Here is a 20,938-nt window from a genome sequence, read left to right as displayed (position 1 = left end):
GGGGATATCCTTTTATCTGTGAATGAGAGAGATGTAAAACTGATATTGATTAACATAGAGCGGAGGAATATGAAATGGGGCACCATCTCACAGGCCTTGGTTTTTCCTTCTAATTAATAATATGGGAGAAGAACAGCATGCAGCACAGCAATGCAGACAAAGCAGTCGTATCCCTTTTCCACCACTGCTGTGTGATGAGGTGAGCTGCAGTACAAAACTGTAACCCTACACTAATGATGTCATTAAAAGATGCTAACTTGTACATGTTTTGAAATGAGTACGGTGTAGACTCAACCACAGTAACCACTAAATGATGTGCTTATTTCTGAAATACGTCCTGTGGGAGCTGTCCACCTCTATGCCCCTTGTACCCCCCAACTAATGCTGCTTTAGTCCAAGCCTTCCTACTAGACAGACTCAAAAAGCAAAAGGGAATTGGACCTCCAAACCCAGGCTTGGACTGTCTTTAAGTTCCATAAGGTCCTAACATAATGTAAATAGCTCATGTTCTTCCATTACATAAAAGTTGAGATAGAAGTAATCTAAATAACTACCAACCGATATCCAAGCTATCCTGTCTGGCAGAATTCATGGATTACTGGTAAAGGATCAATCTGTTTTAGAACAAAACATAGCACTATCACAGCCACAACTTTATTCGTAAATTATATAGTATCCAATCTTGACAAAAGAAAGCATTGTGCCATCCTTTTTGTAGATTTGTCAAAAGCATTTGACACAGTTGATCACTCTCTTCTATTGCAATGGTTACTGAATGTTGGTTTTGACACATTTGCCTGCAAATGGTTTAAGAGCTATCGGTGTGAAAACGGCAAATGTCCAATCCGGGTGCTTGCCCATTACAAAAGGCATACCACAGGGTTAAATCCTGGGGCCAGTCTTATTTACTATTTATATTAATGATATTGTGTCTTTGTTGAGGGGGTGTCAGGCTCATCTCTATGCAGATGACACTATTGTCTATTGTGTTGCAGACTCTCCAAAACTCACTGCTGAAAATGTACACCACAACTTAAACTGGTACTAAATGCAAATAAAACAAAAAGTTCATGCTGTTTTCTAGAGCCAAAGGTACTGTTTTTGATGATTTGCATATATCCACTCTGAATGGAGAGGGTTAAAGAATATAAATATTTTGGCATCTGGCTTGATGAGAAAAACAGATGCAAGTAAACTGCGTCAGAAGATTGGCTTTTTGTACAGAAACAAAACCAGTTTTCCTATGTTTAGCAGAAGGAAGGTCATTGAAGCAGTATGTCTGTTTTGGATTATGGAGACGTGGTTTGTAGACATGCTGTTGCTCACTGGTGACAGTTGTGGTACCCATCATTGTATCCTATGATAAGGTTGGGTGGTCCGCTCTGGCAGAGAGACGTGACATGCATTGGCATCTGTTTCTGTATAAGGCCATTCTTGGTGATCTCCCAACCTACATCACTTCTTTGCTGGATTGTAGCTCTGGGCCTTATCATACTTGCTTTTTTCAGTTTGCACTGAAATCGGAAAATATGCTTTTAGCTTCTGTGCCCCAGAAACATGGAATGTTTTGCAATGCACTTTAAAATGCAATTCATTAGTATCTATCGGTCAGTTTAAATCTTTACTAGCAAACCACTTCACCACAGTCTGCAGTTGTTTTTAATTATTTTAAATGTTAATTGATTTACTTTCTCTTTCTATATACATTTATCGTTATTTATTATGTGTGGTATTTCTCGAAGTCATTGTAAATGAGAGCTTGCTATCAATGATCCTTTGAGATTCGATAAATCATACATTGAATGCATTTCAATGTAATTGTCCAATCCCAAGCTCCACACACATTATTGTTGCTATGTCATCAAATGTCACTGGGGGGGAAAAGGGAAATAAAAGTGATCAAATCGATTTTCAAGAATCTGCACACTCTGCAAAGGTAATTCATAATAACCTCACACAGCTTGAGAACTAAATAGAACGATAGGTTATGTAGATAACCTAGTTATATTAGTATTGGCTGAGCGTCCCGCTCTGAGCCTTATGAGATATCCCTTATCTCCTATGATACCTATTGTATCTCCCACGAACAAAAACACATGCACCCCACCTGCATGGGGCCCCGCCCCCATGGTGGCACCGCCCATATAGCCGTGACTCTGGTCACCAAACACCCTTCCTCGCCAAAACCCGTCCCAGGAAAAGATCCCTCAAGAGGGAACTCAGGGCCGCGCAGAGCGGGACGCTCAGCCAATACTAATATAACTAGGTTATCTACATAACCTATCGTTATATATCGTATTTGCTTCGCGTCCCGCTCTGAGCCTTATGAGATAATGGGGAAGAGCGGACGCGAGGCCCGACAAATGTACCCCCTGAGGACCCGTAAGCCCACATCAAGGGGTGCGGAGAGCCCTGTCACCCCATCCTTCCTAATGAAGGGGGGGCGCAGTCAACTCCACCTGAATGCGAACAAGAGGGAACTAGAACCCCTTGAACACACCGTACAGGCGGAACCACGCGTGACCCAACACACTGTGGCCCATACCCATACACTCCTGCTACCCGACCAAAGGACGGGAAGCAGGAAAGGCCACAGACCCCAGAACCGCCTGGGAGACAGAACCCCCGGTCATGTCCATGAGGTAAAACCTTACAAAGGGGCCCGGGGAGGACCATGAAGCTGCAGCACAGATGTCCCCCACCGAGGCCCCACCCAGGAGAGCGGCAGAAGCAGCCACCCCACGAGTGGAGTGCGCCCTGACGCCCCCAGGGGGATCCTGCCCAGCCAACGTGTAGCAGAGGGTAATGCCCTCGCACAACCACTGGGACAGGCGCTGCTCCGACAGTGCCTTACCAGCACGAGCCCCACCGTAACAGACAAAGCTGGTCGGTAACCCTGAAGTCCTGAGTACGGCTGAGGTAAATCCCCAAGCACGGACTGGACATGACAGGTGAAGGCCCGCATCTAACTCACTAGTGTGAGGAGGAGGACGAAACGCCTGAACCACAATATCCCGGGAGCGGAAGGAACTCCGGATATTCTTAGGCACGAAAGCAGGATTAGGTCGCAGAGTGACACCGCAATCGGTCCGAGAAGACAGGCACTCTGGACGTACCGAGAGAGCACAGAGCTCACCTACGCGTTTAGCGGAAGTGACAGCCAGTAGGAACGAGGTCTTGAAGGACAGCTGTCCCAACGGCGCCTGCTCGAGCGGCTCAAACGGGGCCAAGGACAACCGACCGAGGACCAATTGAAGATCCCAAGTCGGAGCCAAGGAGCGTTGCACCGGCTTAACGCGTTGAGCGCCAAGCAGGAAACGCTTCACAAGAGGGTGGCTGAACAAGACATCCCCTCAAACCCCTCATGATAGGAGGATATAGCTGCTGCATATACCCTCACCGTCGAAGCCGACAGTCTATCAAGGAGAGACTGGAGGTAACTAAGGACAGCATCCAGGGGGCAGGAGACTGAGTCCCGGCCCCCCGCCTTACACCACACTTGGAACATACGTCATCTGCCCGCATAAGCGTGACAGTGGAGGGAGCATGCGCATTCCAGATGGTAACACCATCAGGATCAAGAACCCGCGCCCCTCAACGTACCCGTCCCAACAACTGACCTAACAGATGTATGGGGAAGAATCCCTGGCGGCACGGCATCGGTCCCAGACCTGCCTGGCCATGTCCAGACGTCATCCTCACCCGTCAGGATGAGGACCGCCCCGCGACAGTACCTCTGCACCCACATTCTCCCTGCCGGGGATGTGGGGAGCCCTCAGGCCGCGCAGATGGAGGACGCCCATAGCCAGCTGCCCGCCGCCTGGTGCAGACAGGGGGAGCGTACTCCTCCCTGTCTGTCGATACACGACACTGACGTCGTATCGTCCGTCCTGATCAACACCATATGTGGACCAGAAGGACCGCTTTCAATACCAACACATTGAACGTAGCGCAGACCGGGCAGCATGGTTTGCCAGCTGCCCCCTACTGCGTTGGCCCGACGCGTCACAAGCGAGGGAGGCGTCGGTGAAAACGCGACGTGAGACAGCGCCGTAACCGTCCTAGGACGGAACCTCCCGAGCGTGTTGACAACACGCTCTGAGATGGATGCCCATAGCCCTCCAACCGTTGACTGGGAAGAGGAGTACTCTACATCCAGTCTACAGCAACCCCAGGCTGGTAGAGACCTGCCTGGTACGAGACCTGACGATCCACCTTGACCGCGAAGGACCAGAACGTCATCAGGGCAGAACACTCCGTAACCCCGGATGACGCAGAGGCCCCAGTGCGGCCTCCACGCACTTGGTGAAGATGCGGGGAGCCAGAGAAAACCGAACGGCAGCCTCTGGTACTCATACGCTAACCCTGCAAAGGAAGCGTAGGTAAGCCCTAGGATGGAAGATCGGGGATGCGCATACGCATCCTACAGGTCTATGGAGGAGAACCAGACCCCCACCTGACAGTGTTCAACAGGTAGGAGACGATCCAAAAAATGCTGAACCTTCCCATGGGACAGGTCCAGCCTGGGTCTTACACCCCTCCCTCCCGACTTCTCAGGCAGAGAACACCGGGAGGAGAACGCCACGACGATGGCTTGCTTCGTCCACAGAGATTGGATCTCGTTGACCAGAGCTGTCACTGCTGGAGACCCTGACAATAGGGTCTGTACCAAACCTGAAAACGGGTGGGGTTGTGTAAACACAAGTCCCCGCCTCAGCGTTCTCTCCATCCACCTCGACATATGGTACTGCCGTAGTCATATGTGACGACACTCCCAACGCACCCGCCGTCACGTGGCGCAGGTCCGCGGAACTGTAGATAGTTGGCCCGGTCCCCCCGCTGTGCATAGCCAAACCTGGAACCGTGCGAGGAACGCGTTCCGTGTCGGAACACCTGACCCTGACACCACCCACGAGGCAATCGCACCCAAGGGGGAACCCCGACAGAAAGGGCCGGTCTGATACGGGGGGCTTCCGATGAAAAAAGCCCCCCCACTGAACACCCCTCCAGAACATGCTGAAGGAGTTGTTCTGCAGCCGGACATGCAAGGTGTAAGGCCCCCATGGGTTCCTACACACCGTAGCCCTGCAGTGATATTACTACCACCCCAAATCATGTGAGCTGCGACCACTTGCCAATATTTCAGGAGTGGGAGGCACCAACACGATACCTGGCCTGGCGAAGGTTTCGAGCCCCCCTGCTGACAACACTTAAGTTGACAGACGTAACACCAGGCTCAACCAACACAGTTCAAGGTGTGGGAGCCGCTTGACAGCACAACATTCTCACGGACAGACCCAGGCTCAGCCATAAACTGGGTGTCAGCCCCTGTCCCCATGAGAAGCGAAAAGGGGGGCCGCCCGCGCATCAACGAAGGCACGCGGCCCGCAGCCAAAGGAAACAATCAGAGCCCACTTCTTCCGCTGGTGTTGGGAAGGGAGTGATCGGAGAGCGGGCTGCTCGCGGCAGGACGGTGACGGCTTGTTTGTTCAAGCCGAACCCATCCTACATGGCCGATCCCTCGGCCGCCAAGGCTGTCGGCCTTGTGGACACCTGTCGAATCAACGCCCAGGATACCTCTGGTGGGGGAAAAACATGGCCGCCTGTCGAGGGCCCCGTCATCGCCGCTGACGAGGCCGTGCTCTCTCTTCCTCTGGCTGCGCGGTGTGAGGCGGTGTAGGGCCTAGGACAATACCGCCCGCGCTCCAGCAGAAGACCAAAATCCCCTGCGGAGAGGGGAACCCCGAGCGGTTATAGCTTGCGGCTGGGTCAAAGCTAATAACGTCAACAACCTCGCGCGATGTGTCGACGTCGGCTGGCCCTCAAGGCCCCTCCACCAGACACCATTTTTTTAATAGAAAAAAAAAACAGCAATTCGAACACAGTTCTAATCGTTGCCAATACACCTTTCCGCGGTGATGGGAAGTCCCGCCCCCCCGTGTTACTGTTGCTATGGTCTCCCAAGCTCTCCCAAATGTTCTCACAGGCACACTGAAACAACCACATGTCAATCGAACAACATGGATTCTCTCTTAAAGATTCCTGAAACTATTGCTATCAGTTATTTGCCCAATGCCGCTACTCTATCGAAGAGAGTTCTCCAGAAAGGCCTGAGTTATTTTACTCAAGGATATATCCATGAAATTAGGATTTCGGACGGAGAAGGAGATGACAACGTCAAAGTTGATGCCAAGTGTTGGCGGTCTATGCGGAAGACACAAACGCCTCACAAACTCCACATTGTAATTCGTCAGGATACAATTGTGGAGTCCTACTGCACATGTAAAGCAGGGTGAGTATGTTAGTGGTCCCTTATTATAAAATTGTTAGAGTGAATGAAGATTTAAGCCTAGTATCTGCTAACTGCTAGCTACAATGGGCTAATCATCTAACGTTATGCTAATCACACAAATGTCGCGGTATGTAGGTGACAAATAAACCTTTGAATTTGAACTACTGTAATTAGCTAGCTTACCTTTAGTGTTGGCGCAGCTGTATATTGATGTGTGGAGTAGCTATCAACCATTTGATTGTTGCATGTGTATTTTCAGGATAAATGGACACTGTTCCCATGTCGTTGGCATTGTCAAGTCTCTTCAAGGATTCAAATGGCACAACTTTACCCACATACCAGAACAACAAAGTTGCACCAGCATACCACAGCAATGGCATGTCCCCAGAGGTGATAAAATACAGCCAGTACCTATTAACCATGTTGTGGTTGCAAAACCCTCTGAGAAGAGAAATAGACGGCCAGTGGTGTGCCATGTTGACACTTCTTACAGGTAAAGTGGTAGTAATACACCCAACAGATATAATAAAGTGAACAAAGTCCATGAGTTACAATATCAAAAATGAATTTTATTAGTAATACTCTTTATAAGTTGATGTACATATAAAATTAGCTCATGAGACATCAATGTCAATGAAGAGAACACAATCTTAGAAGAATTCAGGATTCAGAAAATAGCATAGCACTGAAACTGCCCTCACCAAAATAATCAGTGACCTCAGACTAAACTCTGATGAGAATAAGGTCTCCATCCTTATAGTGGTATTCATAAAAAAAAGAATTGGAAAGAAATATTACAAATTAAGTTTTGTATGACCTTGAACGTGATGCAATCTTTTCATGCACTGATGTGCCAACTCTGTCAGTTACCTAATAAGGCAGAAGGGTTAAAACATAATTATCAGAGGGAGGAAATTCTATGTTAAACTAGGAGGCCACATGTCTGAGATATATGACAACAACTATGGAGTTGCACAAGGGAGTTGCTTAGGTCCTTTACATGTTACTGCTGGGTGATATCATCAGAGGACATAATGTAGGTTTTCTATCTATAATTCTAATTATCGGCCCCAAAACAAAAAAATAAACGTTAATAAAGAACCTGGGAGGACTAACCCCTTGGATCAAATCTGAGGTCACAAGTCTCTGGGTTATCATAGATTCAGAACTGAACTTCAATTTTCATATTAACAAAGTGACCAAAACATCGTTCTTCCATCTCAGAAATATAGCAAAAGTATGACCAAGTTATTATTAATATATGCAATACATTTAATACAATATTTTAAATATTTACAGACTTCCAGCTGTAACAGAGGAAGATATTGCCCATCTACAACGGATGACTGGAACACCTTTGGCAACTATCCTGTCTACCAGTGTGCCAAAGATCACAACCCCTTTTGGAGAAGTCCAGATTGGTTCTGTACTTTCTTATCAGGTAATGCAGGTCTACAATTTCATTTATCAGTTACAAACACATCCTGTTGTAGGGTCATAAAACAACAAACTGACCATATCTGGTTTATCGTTTTGAAAAGGGTTGTTGGTATGCGATCTGAAAGGATTTTGTACGTCTTAACTTTACATATAAGACGCTCAATATGAACCCTGTGACGAGCAATTTTGTTAGTCAATGCCACATTTGACTGAGACATCTGAGAATGACCAGCAGCAAAAGGAGGGATATTCAAACGTAATCCAAGCTCTTTCAACTCGTCGTGTATTGTAAAACCCTTGTCAGCCATAACAGCATCACCATCCTTGATGTAACCATGAACTTTCAGTGTTTTAAGTAAATCATAAAAACCACTGCTTTCAGTAATCGCCTTATCGGATACAGCACCTGTAAATAACTCTGACACAAAAATGACAGACCCACTTGGATCACATCCAATCAATGCTTTGAGGGTTGTGCTTGACTTATAGTCACTATAAAGCTGACTTTGTAAAGCCAGTGCAGATGGCACCTGGGTCTTAAATTCAGTACCATCAATAATGACTAAAGTAGAAGGAAATTCCTTTCTAAAGTTTTCAGGCATGTTTTCAATAATAATGTCTCTATGAGGCCATATGCTAATTTGTCCACATTTAAAATACATAAGTTCTATGCATGTATTAAAAACAAGTCCTGCAGACTGCATGGATACTCCAAATCTTTGAGACAAATCTTGAAGTCCAAAGTTGTGTCTTAACCTACACAATGTCAAGAATAGGCCATTGGATTTTCCTAGTGACCTCATGTCTTTACGGCCCTTTGCATAAGGTGCATCACAGCCAGCAGGCACAAGAAAATCTAACAATAACATGAATCTAACATATGTGATCCCAGTGTAGTACTTAAAAAGCCCTTTGATCTTTGTTTCTTTTTGGACAACACTTTGTACAGTACAGAATGTCTTTTTCTGAGCATCCTGTTCGAGAGACTGTATTATCTGTTCCTTTTCAAGAAGCTGCCCTCTCAACCAGGTTATCGTCCTCTCCTTCTTCTCCAGCTCTGACTTCAATCTTGCACCTTCCACAGCAGTGCCCAATACTTCTAAAGGGCAAACCCCTGGAAACAGAAATATTACAATTATTGTTAGGGAGTTTCCACATATACATGACATCACAATAATAACATTTTGCTTTTATTCTACAGACAAGAAATCTCAAGAAGAAAACAGACCCGGTTCCACACCAGAGGTGTGGAAATGTATCTGTGCACCAGCCATCTCCAGTGAAGCTTCCAGCGATCTACAAAGATCTGAATACTGCAGACACAAACCTGGTAGCACTGGAAGAACGCACTCGGGCCCAGGCTCTCTCAAATGACTGGTTTGAAGAGCGGAGGTCACGACTGACTGCTTCAAACTTTGCGAAAGCGGTAAACAGAAAATCTGCCCCAACAACAAAATTTCTGGAGAGTGTTTTCCGGTTGACATCCATTTGTGCCCCGGCTTTGGAGTATGGGAAAAGGAATGAGGCAAAGGCGAAGGCCAAATATCTGGAGGTTTATCCCGCCAGACATTTTCACGAGTGTGGTCTTGTTGTCAATTCAGAGTTCGATTTTTTAGGAGCCACACCTGACGGGAAGTTGTGCGACAATGGCAAGAGTGGGATAGTCGAAGTGAAATGTCCTTATAAGGCAAGAAACTGTTTGATATTGGAGGCTTGCGACAACTTCCCAGATTTCTGTTTACACAAAGATGAGGGGGGCAGTATTTCATTGAAGAAGACGCACGACTATTATGTGCAAATACAAGGACAACTTATGGTGACAGGCTGCCAATTCTGTGAATTCATAGTTTTTACGCAGAAAGATATCTTTGTGGAAAGAATATTCCCAGACATACCATTTATGGAAAGATTACTGCACAGACTTGCTGCATTTTTTAAAGATCATGCTTCTCAGTTCCTAAAAGAAAGGTAGACCCTTACATTCTCCTTCAGTCTGAGTAGCTGTGCACGTCTGTGTAGCTGTATAACTGAGCTCCGATTGGTGGTTGATGACATCCAGAGAGGGATTGATGTTCCTGTGAAGTATCAAAATCATAATCAAATAAATGCACTTTAATTAATAAATCCATGTTGTTCATTAATCATAACATTTGGTCTCAGTATTATTTATGTATTGTTTGATTGTAACAAGAACTTGCAGTATCTTTGGTTCACAAATTAATACTAGATATGAGCATTTATAACAAATTATTAAATGACATCTGATTCACACATGCAAATGGTGTTTTTAGTTAGTGATTCACATCTTCACTAACACATCACAATATTCAGACAATACCGCCTATAAGGACTTTGACAATACCCAGTCTTCAGGACTTACAAGTTAGTATTTTCCTGCAGTAGTTCTTTTTTAGATGGGGGGTTGTCAGGATCAAGCAGGCGTCTTTTCTTTGGCAACGGACGCACCGACTTACATGTGGTCCCATCAGCTTTTATAGGGTCTGGATATTGCACAGTAGGTCCATCCCCGCCAACAAAATGCTATAAGGTGAGATAGGCATGACAGAGAAGAGAAAGTGGATCACAGATATTGTAAGGCATTCAGGTTACTCATGCTAGCTGATTGAAAACTGTATTAACAGATTGCAGAATGGGTACAATACAGTACAGCTCAATACACACAATAGTTAAGGGGATGCAGACCAGAGAAAGACTTTAGTCTTGTTTACATCAGGGTCCCCCATTTTCAATTCATAATGACATTTATGTGTTATGACATACACAACAGATATATAGCATGACATTTATGACATACAGATACAGTACTGTTACATTTGTGACATCCAAGATATGCAAATATACAGTACTGTTAAAAAGATATCCTAACAGGAAATATATACATACGAGGGGGAGGAAACTGTACATTAGGAGGGGGGGTTTGGACATTTACAGTACACTAACATTTAGCTAACGTTAGTTCGGTTGTTAGAATCAACTGGACAACTTCCAATTCATAATTTTCAAGGGTGTTGACTAAGTAGCTGTAGCTATATGTAGTTTTCCTTCAGCTCATGAACTGATCGGAATGTTTTCGGAGACTCTTTTTGGCGACGTTAGGTTAAACCATGCGTTAGCATTAGCTATGAATAGCTGGCTACCTAACGATCGGCTAGCCATCTATCTATCTATCTATCTATCTATCTATCTATCTATCTATCTATCTATCTATCTATCTATCTATCTATCTATCTATCTATCTATCTATCTATCTATCTATCTATCTATCTATCTATCTATCTATCTATCTATATACAGTATATATAAGATAACAAGTGATGACTTCTGTTTAACTCAAATGTTGAAGCATATATTACTGAAGCATATTTTTCGGGCTTACCGTTGAGCATACAGCCTTGTTCTTGTTGATCTTGTCCACATTCAGCTGTGTATGGGGCCGTCCACAAGCCTTAATCCACTTTAAACATTTTTTCAACTGTGTTTTAGGCTTTGGAAAATTTATAAAACGCGCTCCCTTTAGTCTTTCTGGATATCTCTGGTCATTATTGCACGTTCCCCAAGCACATCTAAGAACCATTTTCTCGACAACAACAATGCAGGACTGGCTGGCTATCTGTGAGACATCATGGCGGCTCTATTTCAAGGGGCGCGGCCTTAAGAAATCGGGCAATCTTATTGGTTATTATTCTCTGTGTGATTGACAGCGGGGAAAGGTCTATTCCAAACCGTGGCGGTACAAGCCTTAACAGCCCACCAGCCACTCGCCAGGCCGACCCACCCATGGTGTCGGCCGGGCGGGGCATTGTTTCAATATGTCAAAAACAAAGGACTGATGTTAACACGGAGCACCAGTGGTGATTGCAAACAGCAACCTCCACTGTGGTGTGCACCATGAAAGGGTTAAATGAATAAAAGAGCTAAACCACAAAATACTGTAGAATGAGCAAACCCATACACACAAAGTTAAGGGGAGACGGACCAGAGCGAACTAGTCCCGCCTTCATTCAAAATATTCACAACAGGACACCAGCCCTAGTTTAGCCCATTTACCAAAAAAGGTAAACAAAGCCCCCCCCCGCACTACTCCCCCAGTATACCGATTGACCGTCAGTATGAATGGTTGAGAGGAGAGAAAACTGTAGCAAGACAGACCTTCTCATAACAGAGTGACAAAACGAAACAATAGCCCACTACACAGGGCCGCCTCAGGGGGTGGGGGGCCTCGCGTCTAAATATGCACAGGGCCTCACATTTCTCCCAGGCGGCCCTGCCCTTATACTACTGCAGCCTAGCGCGAGGCGATGTGGGACCCAGAACAACAATTGCCTGCGCACAGACACGCAACATGTTTACCATGTCGGCTGGACCCATAGCCCCACTACCCGACGCCAACCCAGATGGGAACACCGTTCAACAAACCCCGCCGGAACACAAGGTAACATATCTGGCTAGGCAACCTAGCCACGGCCTACCCTGTTGTCAACCCATTTACCCGAAAAAAGGTAAATAGGACTCAGCAAAAAAACCCACAACAGCTACCGACTGACCTTCATTGATGAACCGGGCAAGAGGAGGGAGAGTGACAACATCTCACGGCGGAGACATTAGAACAGCGTAGCAATTAGCAGTAGTAATAGCATGCGGCATTAGCGATAGCATGTAGCATAGCATTAGATGTTTTAGTAGCACGCCCAAGACAGCTTGGCAACCGTTCCCTGCAGTGAACGTTCACCAAACCATCCTGCCCCCGGCGCCAACACACAACATGGTTGTGTAACAAAACAAACCAGCATTACTAACACTAATACCCATGCCTGAAGACACAGGGCCTACCTGAGTACAAGCTGGCCCGACAGCCAGTCTTGTACAGCTGAACCTCGATGTGCTGTCATCAAACGAGGAACATCAACATAGGCCTGTCGTGTCGCCGAAAACATGCGTCGAAGATGCCTGGGGCCAGCAACCTCCGGTAAGCTTTCAACATTATGACTCTGATCCTTTTCATCCTGCTAGTTATCCTATGGTGCACGCATCCATTACGCTGGGACGAAAATAGAGGAAGGGTGTTTGGTGACCAGAGTCACGGCTATATGGGCGGTGCCACCATGGGGGCGGGGCCCCATGCAGGTGGGGTGCATGTGTTTTTGTTCGTGGGAGATACAATAGGTATCATAGGAGATAAGGGATATCTCATAAGGCTCAGAGCGGGATGCGAAGCAAATACGATATATAACATGGTTACATTGCATGGCACTGTCAATCGCTGGACCTAAATGTTTGTCAATGCAGTTTCTCCTGACATTATGGTTACCACTAGCTAATCCCATGGTAACAGTTGCATTAGGAGGTTAAAGCTGCAATAATCACTGACCACTGGAGCACAGCAAGGACACATGCAAACAAACTCATAGCTAAACCACCCTCCTTCTCTCTCTCTCTCTTCCTCCCAAAATGAAAGAGTCATCTTGTTTAGCCAAATGATCATTGTAAATACTTCACATATAAACATAACCCTGTCTTGCTATAGCACAATCTTGCTGTAAGAAAAATAACTGAAATCTTTTTTGTTTTTTGTAGGGCTGTCAGTTGATCACGTTAATTAGATTAATTAATTACACAGCAAATTATCGCGTTATGAAAATTAACTAAAAATGTATACAAAAATGTATACACAAATTATAAAATGTTTATTTATAATTTTTTTTGATCTCATTCATTCCATAAGAACGTAGAATAAACATTTAATATGGTCCATTTGCATGTTCTTGGTATCTGATTCTAGGGACATCTATGGATCTCAGGGAATGTATTCCCAGTGTCAGAAATACTGTGTCTGTTACTTGGCTTGAGTAAATTGTAATGAACCAAATGAGAATATCAATAAAAAAAGATTTATTTGACTGTGAATAACACCATGCTAAAATTGACCAGACCTGAAAAATCTAAGCAAATTAATAAATGGAAGATGATTAAACAGAAGGTTTTGTAGATACAGTACTGAATTCTGCCATCCGGACACATGCCATTTGAAATTATGATTATAGAATATAGAATAGCAGGCCTAAAATGGTTATGCGATTAAATGTGATTAATTAGATTAATTAATTACAAATCCTGTAATTAATTAGATAAAAAAAATTAATCGCCTGACAGCACTAGTTTTTTGTGCAAAGATTAATAGATTTGTCAACTACAATATGAATTTTGCTCTGGCATTTCCTGGTTGTGGCCATTAGTGAACATTAAATACTTAACCTACAAATATAATACTGTTCCACGAGCGCAATATTTATGCAATTAAGAGATTAGCTGAAAAATGCATATGTTTATCAACTACAAGAGTGCTTGTAGTTGGGGAGGTTAAAAATAGGTGGAGCTAAGTAACAGTGTTAGAATAGAACCTCATGGCTCAATGAGACTGTTAGCAGGTGGTCATAAGCAGAGTTGGGCTCATTACAATACGTTTTTTATATACTGTACTCCCTGGGAACTGTCCCTAATTATTACTCCCTGGGAACTGTAATTCGTTATATGACTCATTATATTACTTCTGTTACACCTTCCACAATTGCTTTGTTTCTTACTATCAAAATTCAGTACAGAAGGCTACTTCGACCTGCATGACAGATCACGTCAGGGTAGCACACCCCAAGGGCCATTCAAACCAAACACGCAAGCCGCTGCAGGCACAGAACTGCACTGAGCTAGATCATTGTTTTCAATGGAGGACCCAACACAGGTGCATTAGGAGTTTGGTACTGTAACTAGGCTACTACAGGCTTGATCAATAGCACAGCTGGCTCAAATTGACGAGGGACACTCGTTTTAAACAAGTTGTTGTCCTGTTGTAGGATGGAAGGTGTTTCATTCTATTTTAAGTTGCATTTTTTCAAAGTGGAAAGTAGGAGAAGTCGTGGCTCCTCTCACACTCCAAAATGACGAAACAGTGTTGATGATTCACTATGAAACTTCAATTATATCCAGTAGGGTCGATGATTCTCTCTGCCTTCATGAAGTACATAATATGGTAGGCTAAGGGAAGGAGATGCATCAGCGCTGTTTCCTTTTACAGTGCGAGAGTCCCCAGACTCCCCACTTTTGACATTGGATTTTCTTATGATGTGCATCTAAGCTTTGAGCACAGTCAATCATTAATGCTACTGTTTTTGAACATTGTTATAAAATACTCTTATACAGAACAAAACGTGAACATCCATATCCGTGCAGTTGTGGTGCCGCCCTGTAGCTCTCACCTCCATAGCCATGAAGTGCTTTGAGAAGCTAGTGAAGGGCTACATCTGTTCATCCCTCCCCATCAACCTGGACGCGTGAATATTAAAGGCAACCAACTTGTGTTCAGCTTTTCTCTGATTGGCCGCAACCCCCCGCCCCCTTTTGCCGCGAACGCGGCAGGCAAGCGGCAGCCGTCCCAAATGACCACTGATGCAGGCTGCTGACTGATTATGAAATGAATGAATGAAGCACGGAGCATAATGTATAATGTTATTTCGGAGGACGCAGGCTGCTGACTGATTATGAAATGAATGAATGAAGCGCGGAGCATAATGTATAATTGAAGCGCGGAGCATAATGTATAATGTTATTTCGCGGAGCATAATGTATAATGTTATTTCGCGAGGCTGCTGACTGAACTAGAAACTGCTGCATCAGTGGAGAATGCAGGCTGCTGACTGATTATGAAATGAATGAATGAAGCACGGAGCATAATGTATAATGTTATTTCGGAGGACGCAGGCTGCTGACTGATTATGAAATGAATGAATGAAGCACGGAGCATAATGTATAATGTTATTTCGGAGGACGCAGGCTGCTGACTGATTATGAAATGAATGAATGAAGCGCGGAGCATAATGTATAATTGAAGCGCGGAGCATAATGTATAATGTTATTTCGCGGAGCATAATGTATAATGTTATTTCGCGGAGCATAATGTATAATGTTATTTCGCGAGGCTGCTGACTGAACTAGAAACTGTAACGTTATTATGTTATTTCGCGTTTTTAACAACCAACTACCAGATTCACTCGTCACTGTACATCACTTCTGAAGTATAAACAAACTATACTGGGGGACCCTGATGGAAACAAGACAAACGACTTTCTCAGGTCTGCATCCCCTTAACAATTGTATGTATTGAGCCGTACTGTTTTGTACCCATTCTGCAATCTGTTAAATAAAGTTTTCATTCATTCATTCATTCATTCATTCATTCATTCATTCATTCATTCATTCATTCATTCATTCATTCATTCATTCACTGCTGTGACGATTTTGAATATCTTAACATGTATTTACGCCCATACAATTTTTTAGATGAATGATTGTGGATATAATATAGAAAACACATCATTATGATATTGTCAGATGGCGCAAAATACAATGGTGAGTGAGAAATGTATCTCCAGTGATAAAACCCAGTGCTGCCGCGTCTGCCGCGTCTCTCTCTGCCGCGAAGGGCGTGTGATAGGGCGGTCACATGGCCGTGTGGCCAATCAGAGAAACGCTGAACGAAAAGCTGAACACAAGTTGGTTGCCTTTAATATTCACGCAACCTGGACCCCCTGCAATTTGCATATCACCCCAACAGGTCCACGGAGGACGCCATAGCCCATGTGCTGCACACAGCAGCATCACACCTGGACAAGAGGCAGGGGAACTATGTGAGAATGCTGTTCATCGACAACAGCTCAGCATTCAATACCATAGTCCCCTCCAAACTCATAGCCAAGCTCAGGGACCTGGGCTTGAACTATGACCTCTGCCAGTGGGTCTTGGACTTCCTGACGGGTAGACCCCAGGTGGTGAGAGCAGGCAACTGCACCTCCTCATCTATCACCCTCAACATAGGGGCCCCCCAGGGCTGTGTTCTGAGTCCCCTCCTCTACTCGCTGTACACACACAACTGTGTGGCACAGTGGAACAACAACACAATCATCAAATTGTAGCACAGTAGTGGTGGGCCTGATCGTTGCAAACGATGAGAGGGCCTACCTGGAAGAGGTAAAGAATCTGTTGCGGTGGTGTCAGGAGAACTGCATCTCCCTGAATGTCAGCCAAACAAAAGAGATGATTGTGGACTTTAGGAGGTCGGGGGTCAGGGACTACAGCCCCCTCAGCATCGACGGGGCACCGGTTGAGAGAGTGAACAGTTTTAAGTACCTCGGAGTCCACATATCCGAGGACTTGACATGGACCACACACATTGACAGTGTTATCAAGAAGGCACGGCAACGCCTCTACTTCCTTAGGCACCTAAGGAAGTTCCAAGTGAGTCAGAAGATCTTTAAGAACTTCTACTCATGCACAATAGAGAGCATCCTGACTGGCAATATCACCTCCTGGTTTGGGAATAGCACTGCACACGACCGTAGCAGACTACAGAGAGTGGCCCGTTCAGCCGAACGCACAATTGGAGGTGGGCTTCCCACTCTCCAAGACATTTACAACAAGCGTTGCATGGGTAAGGCTAAGAGAATAACTCCAGCCACCCAAACAACTGCTGCGGTCAGGCAAGTGATACCGGAGTCTCATGGCAAGCACAGAGATACTCAGAAGAAGCTTCTATCCCCAGGCCATCAGGATGTAAATGACAATAACACTATGTAACAAACCATCAAATACACTCACAGCACACACATCCACATGCACACACTCACTTTAAACAAACAACTCACTGCAGAACCCACTTTACCCACTTTAGACACTTTAACACACTTTATATTTATTGGTAAAGAATTTGCACTACAACTCATACCTCATTACACTGTAAATTGTACCTAAATTGTACCTCATCCCATTTCTGCATTGTACTGTATATTGTATTGTAACTCAGTTACTTTTCTACTCTGCATTGTATATTGTACATATGTATATTGAACACTTTTGTCTACATACTTGACTTCTATTTTATACGTATCTATTTTTATCTAGCACAATCTCTGGAGCAAAACAGAAAGAAGCATTTTATACAAAAGTATTCTGTATTTTTGTATGACAACTAATAAAGAAACTTGAAACTTGAAAGGACAGCGCAGACACGGCATATTGGAATGGCGGTGAGTTTGGAAAAAGCAAATTCATATTTGATATGGGAAAAAACACTTACATTAAAGGTCCCCTGTCTTATAAATGGCCTTTTCCAGTGTTTAGCATTGTCTTCTAGCAATCGGGGTTTGTATCAATGGGGTCTGTGTCTCTAATTCTCATTTTGGCGGATTGCTCCAATATTGAGACAATATCCTCCCCCAGTGAACTAAGCAATTCTGATTTGACTCGCTCCCTGACGTCAGTAGGTGCTGCTGATCTGCATAACTAACGCACCCTCTATGGTTGTAGCGCACTCAACAACAGAGCGAGTGGAAATACCGACACTTGCTCAAACGGGTTGACGTGACGCGGGTGCCGACAGAACGATCGAGCGAGAGAGAGGGAGAGAGAGTGAGAGACAGAGAGGGAGAGAGAGAGAGGGGACAGGAGCACTCCACACACACACTCACACACACACTCCCGACCGCGCGCGCGGGGCAGGAGCTTCTCTCGGGGAAACACACACACAGTCGGTAGCACTCGCATATCACTGTCAACCTGCTGCAAAATATCATTGCGCACGCTCCCACACGCGCGCCCGTATTCCGATCAGTGCAATAATATTCACAGGAGTATATATTTTCATTTGAAACAAGTTACCAATGCATTGTCACGTGGGATTATGCCCCCCCGCGGCGAAATTAATTAGTATCCCCCTCAATCTCTTTATGTATCTCTCTGTCTGCCAGTGCAGACTGTGGGTGACTGTCACTCAAAGCGCTTATAGGCGGAGCCCAGCCCAAAACAGCTTGAAATCTTAAAGTGGAAAAATGCTGCTTTAGAGTACTTGATTAGAAATACAAAACAATGATTTAAAAAAATAAATAAAACTTACAGATGTGTTCCATAGACTCACAGGAATTGTGTAACATTGCCCAAATAGTGAAAGGAATAGCAAGACACGGGACCTTTAAGATACATTTTGTGGTGAATTAACATTGGTAACACTTTATAATAACACTCAGTTATAAGACCTTTATAAGGTATTTGTAGATAATGAACTAATCATGAACAGATCATTTATATACATTCGTAAGTTATTATTAAATCATTTATAACTATTTGTATAACATTTACAAATTAGTTCTACATTATTTATAACTCATTATCAACATTGTTTGTACTTGATTTGTTCATTAAATAATGTTGTTTAATGTGTAATAACACATTTGTAGATGCTTTGAAAAATTGATATGAAAAAACTACTATACTGTACCTCCATTTATTTGTTCATGTTCAACAAATGATTTGTTGAGACATTCATAAAACATCTATAAATCATTTGCAGATGCTATTGTGTGCCCTAATCTAAAGTGAAGCCTATTCATCATTAACAAATGTCTAATAGTTTGTTTATTTGTGGACTTTTATGAATACACACGAAGCAATTACCAGACTTGTCTTTTCATGTTTAACAAATGATTTGTTAAGACATTCATAAAATATCTATAAATCATTTGCAGATGCTATTGTGTGCCCTAATCTGAAGTGAAGCCTATTCATCATTAACAAATGTCTCAAAAAAATTAACAAAAGTGGCTCACACAGCATCAACTGACTTCATCCGACCATGGCCATCCATAATGCATGTGAAGGACTCCATCTCCTGTTGGAGCTCATCTGTTACCAGCGACAATGCGCCAAGCTGACTAAAAACCTTCTGGAATCTAGGGTTCTTCTGCAGCTTATTCAACTGATTCACCTGTCTCTTTCCTTTTAAAGCGCTGGCACAGTCATCCCCAGAAAAGTCATAGTATCCCAGCAGAGTGCTGTAGTACTCTGAGCCCAGAGACTCAGCCAGTTCGGACACATGTATTAGCTTGCAGTGCCAGTGTCGTGGTCGGGGAGCCAGTGCCGTGGTCTAGGTATCTGGAGAGGTTGGTGATGCTGACATGGTAGATGAGGATCATCAGTATATAGAGGTTGGTCATGCTAACATGGTACAGTAGATGAGGATTTGTTATTTGTTTATTTAAACGGATCCCCATTAGCTGATGCCTTAGGACACTGTACAACCGTACAAGCAAAACTGTACATTGGAATATTGACAAAACCATACTAGGTAATTTACTGTACATTGGAGGGGGTTGGGTTAGGACATTTACAGGGGCCAGTTTCGAATTGCAGTTTCCCGTAGGTGTTCTTTGAGAGTGGTTTTGAAAGTGGGTAGTGATTCACATTCCTTTACAGCTTTGGGTAGGGCGTTCCACATTGATGTGGCATAATTGCGAAACGTGTTTAGTCCCTTGTTTGAGCCGAATCTGGGTTTAACATGATTTGTGGAGCTCCCTCTGGTGTTGTGATCGTGGTATTCACTGACCTTTGGGAAGTATTTTGACATGTACATGGGTACCTTGGTCGTGTAGTGTATCTTGTAGACCAGGCCCATTGCAAGTTGCTGTACTCTGTCGTCTACTCTAAGCCATCCTAGGTTGTCAAAGTGGGCAGGGGTGAGGTGGGTTCTAGGAGTAAGGTCAAGCAGTAGTCTGAACAGTTTGTTTTGAGATGTTTGTAATTTTGTTTTTAGCGCCTTTGAGGTGCTTTGGTACCATGAGGTGCAAGCATAGCATATATATAACAAAAAATAACATGGATGAGGAGGATGGAGAGTACAAGTGTGATGAGGTGGAGGAAGAGATGGAGATCGAAGAGATAGACTTTGACAATTGTTTTAGTGATGATGATTAGTAGTTTAGGGCACAAAATACAAATAGAAAAAAAAGACTTGAATGTTGTGTCAACAAAGAAGATATCCAGAACAGAGGACGTATTTACCGTATTACATACATGTAGACCTACGTAAGAAATGACATTGAAAGCAGCACTCTTGTATATAAGCATGCCAGAGATATATGTGACCACTTCAGAAATTGTATTAGTATCTCAAAACATGAGTCCACATCTTTTTTTGTTCAGTCATCTACAATATCATGTGTCTTTATCGGTAAAAATGCTTTATTCTTTGTAAAGGTGCCACTAATTTGCATACTAGCTCGCCACAAACAGGTGATCATTCTGGCAATAGTTTTATTATGATTTTTGACCCTCAAAATATGGGTCTAGACAACCTACTTGTTCAGT

General features: G+C 44.1%; 1 protein-coding gene and 1 long non-coding RNA gene across 3 annotated transcripts in view; one reads left to right on the top strand and one right to left on the bottom strand.

Moving 5' to 3' along the window:
• The window catches only part of LOC311231155 (metabotropic glutamate receptor 4-like), a gene marked incomplete at both ends in the record, with an annotated part of 754,768 nt that overhangs the window by 588,829 nt on the left and 145,001 nt on the right, over positions 1-20,938 (top strand). The window lies entirely within an intron of this gene.
• LOC311231162 lies at positions 8,410-11,219 on the bottom strand. Its single transcript, XR_014619853.1, has 4 exons — positions 11,130-11,219; positions 10,113-10,273; positions 9,713-9,807; positions 8,410-8,846 (listed from the first exon to the last, which is right to left on the bottom strand). It is a non-coding gene; the product is annotated as an uncharacterized lncRNA (long non-coding RNA).

This window comes from Notolepis coatsorum, assembly GCF_963971535.1.
Source record: "Notolepis coatsorum genome assembly, chromosome: 6".
Taxonomy (NCBI): Eukaryota; Metazoa; Chordata; class Actinopteri; order Aulopiformes; family Paralepididae; genus Notolepis; species Notolepis coatsorum.
The sequence above is the reverse complement of the archived record's forward strand: the minus strand, read 5'-3'. Positions and strand labels throughout refer to the sequence as shown.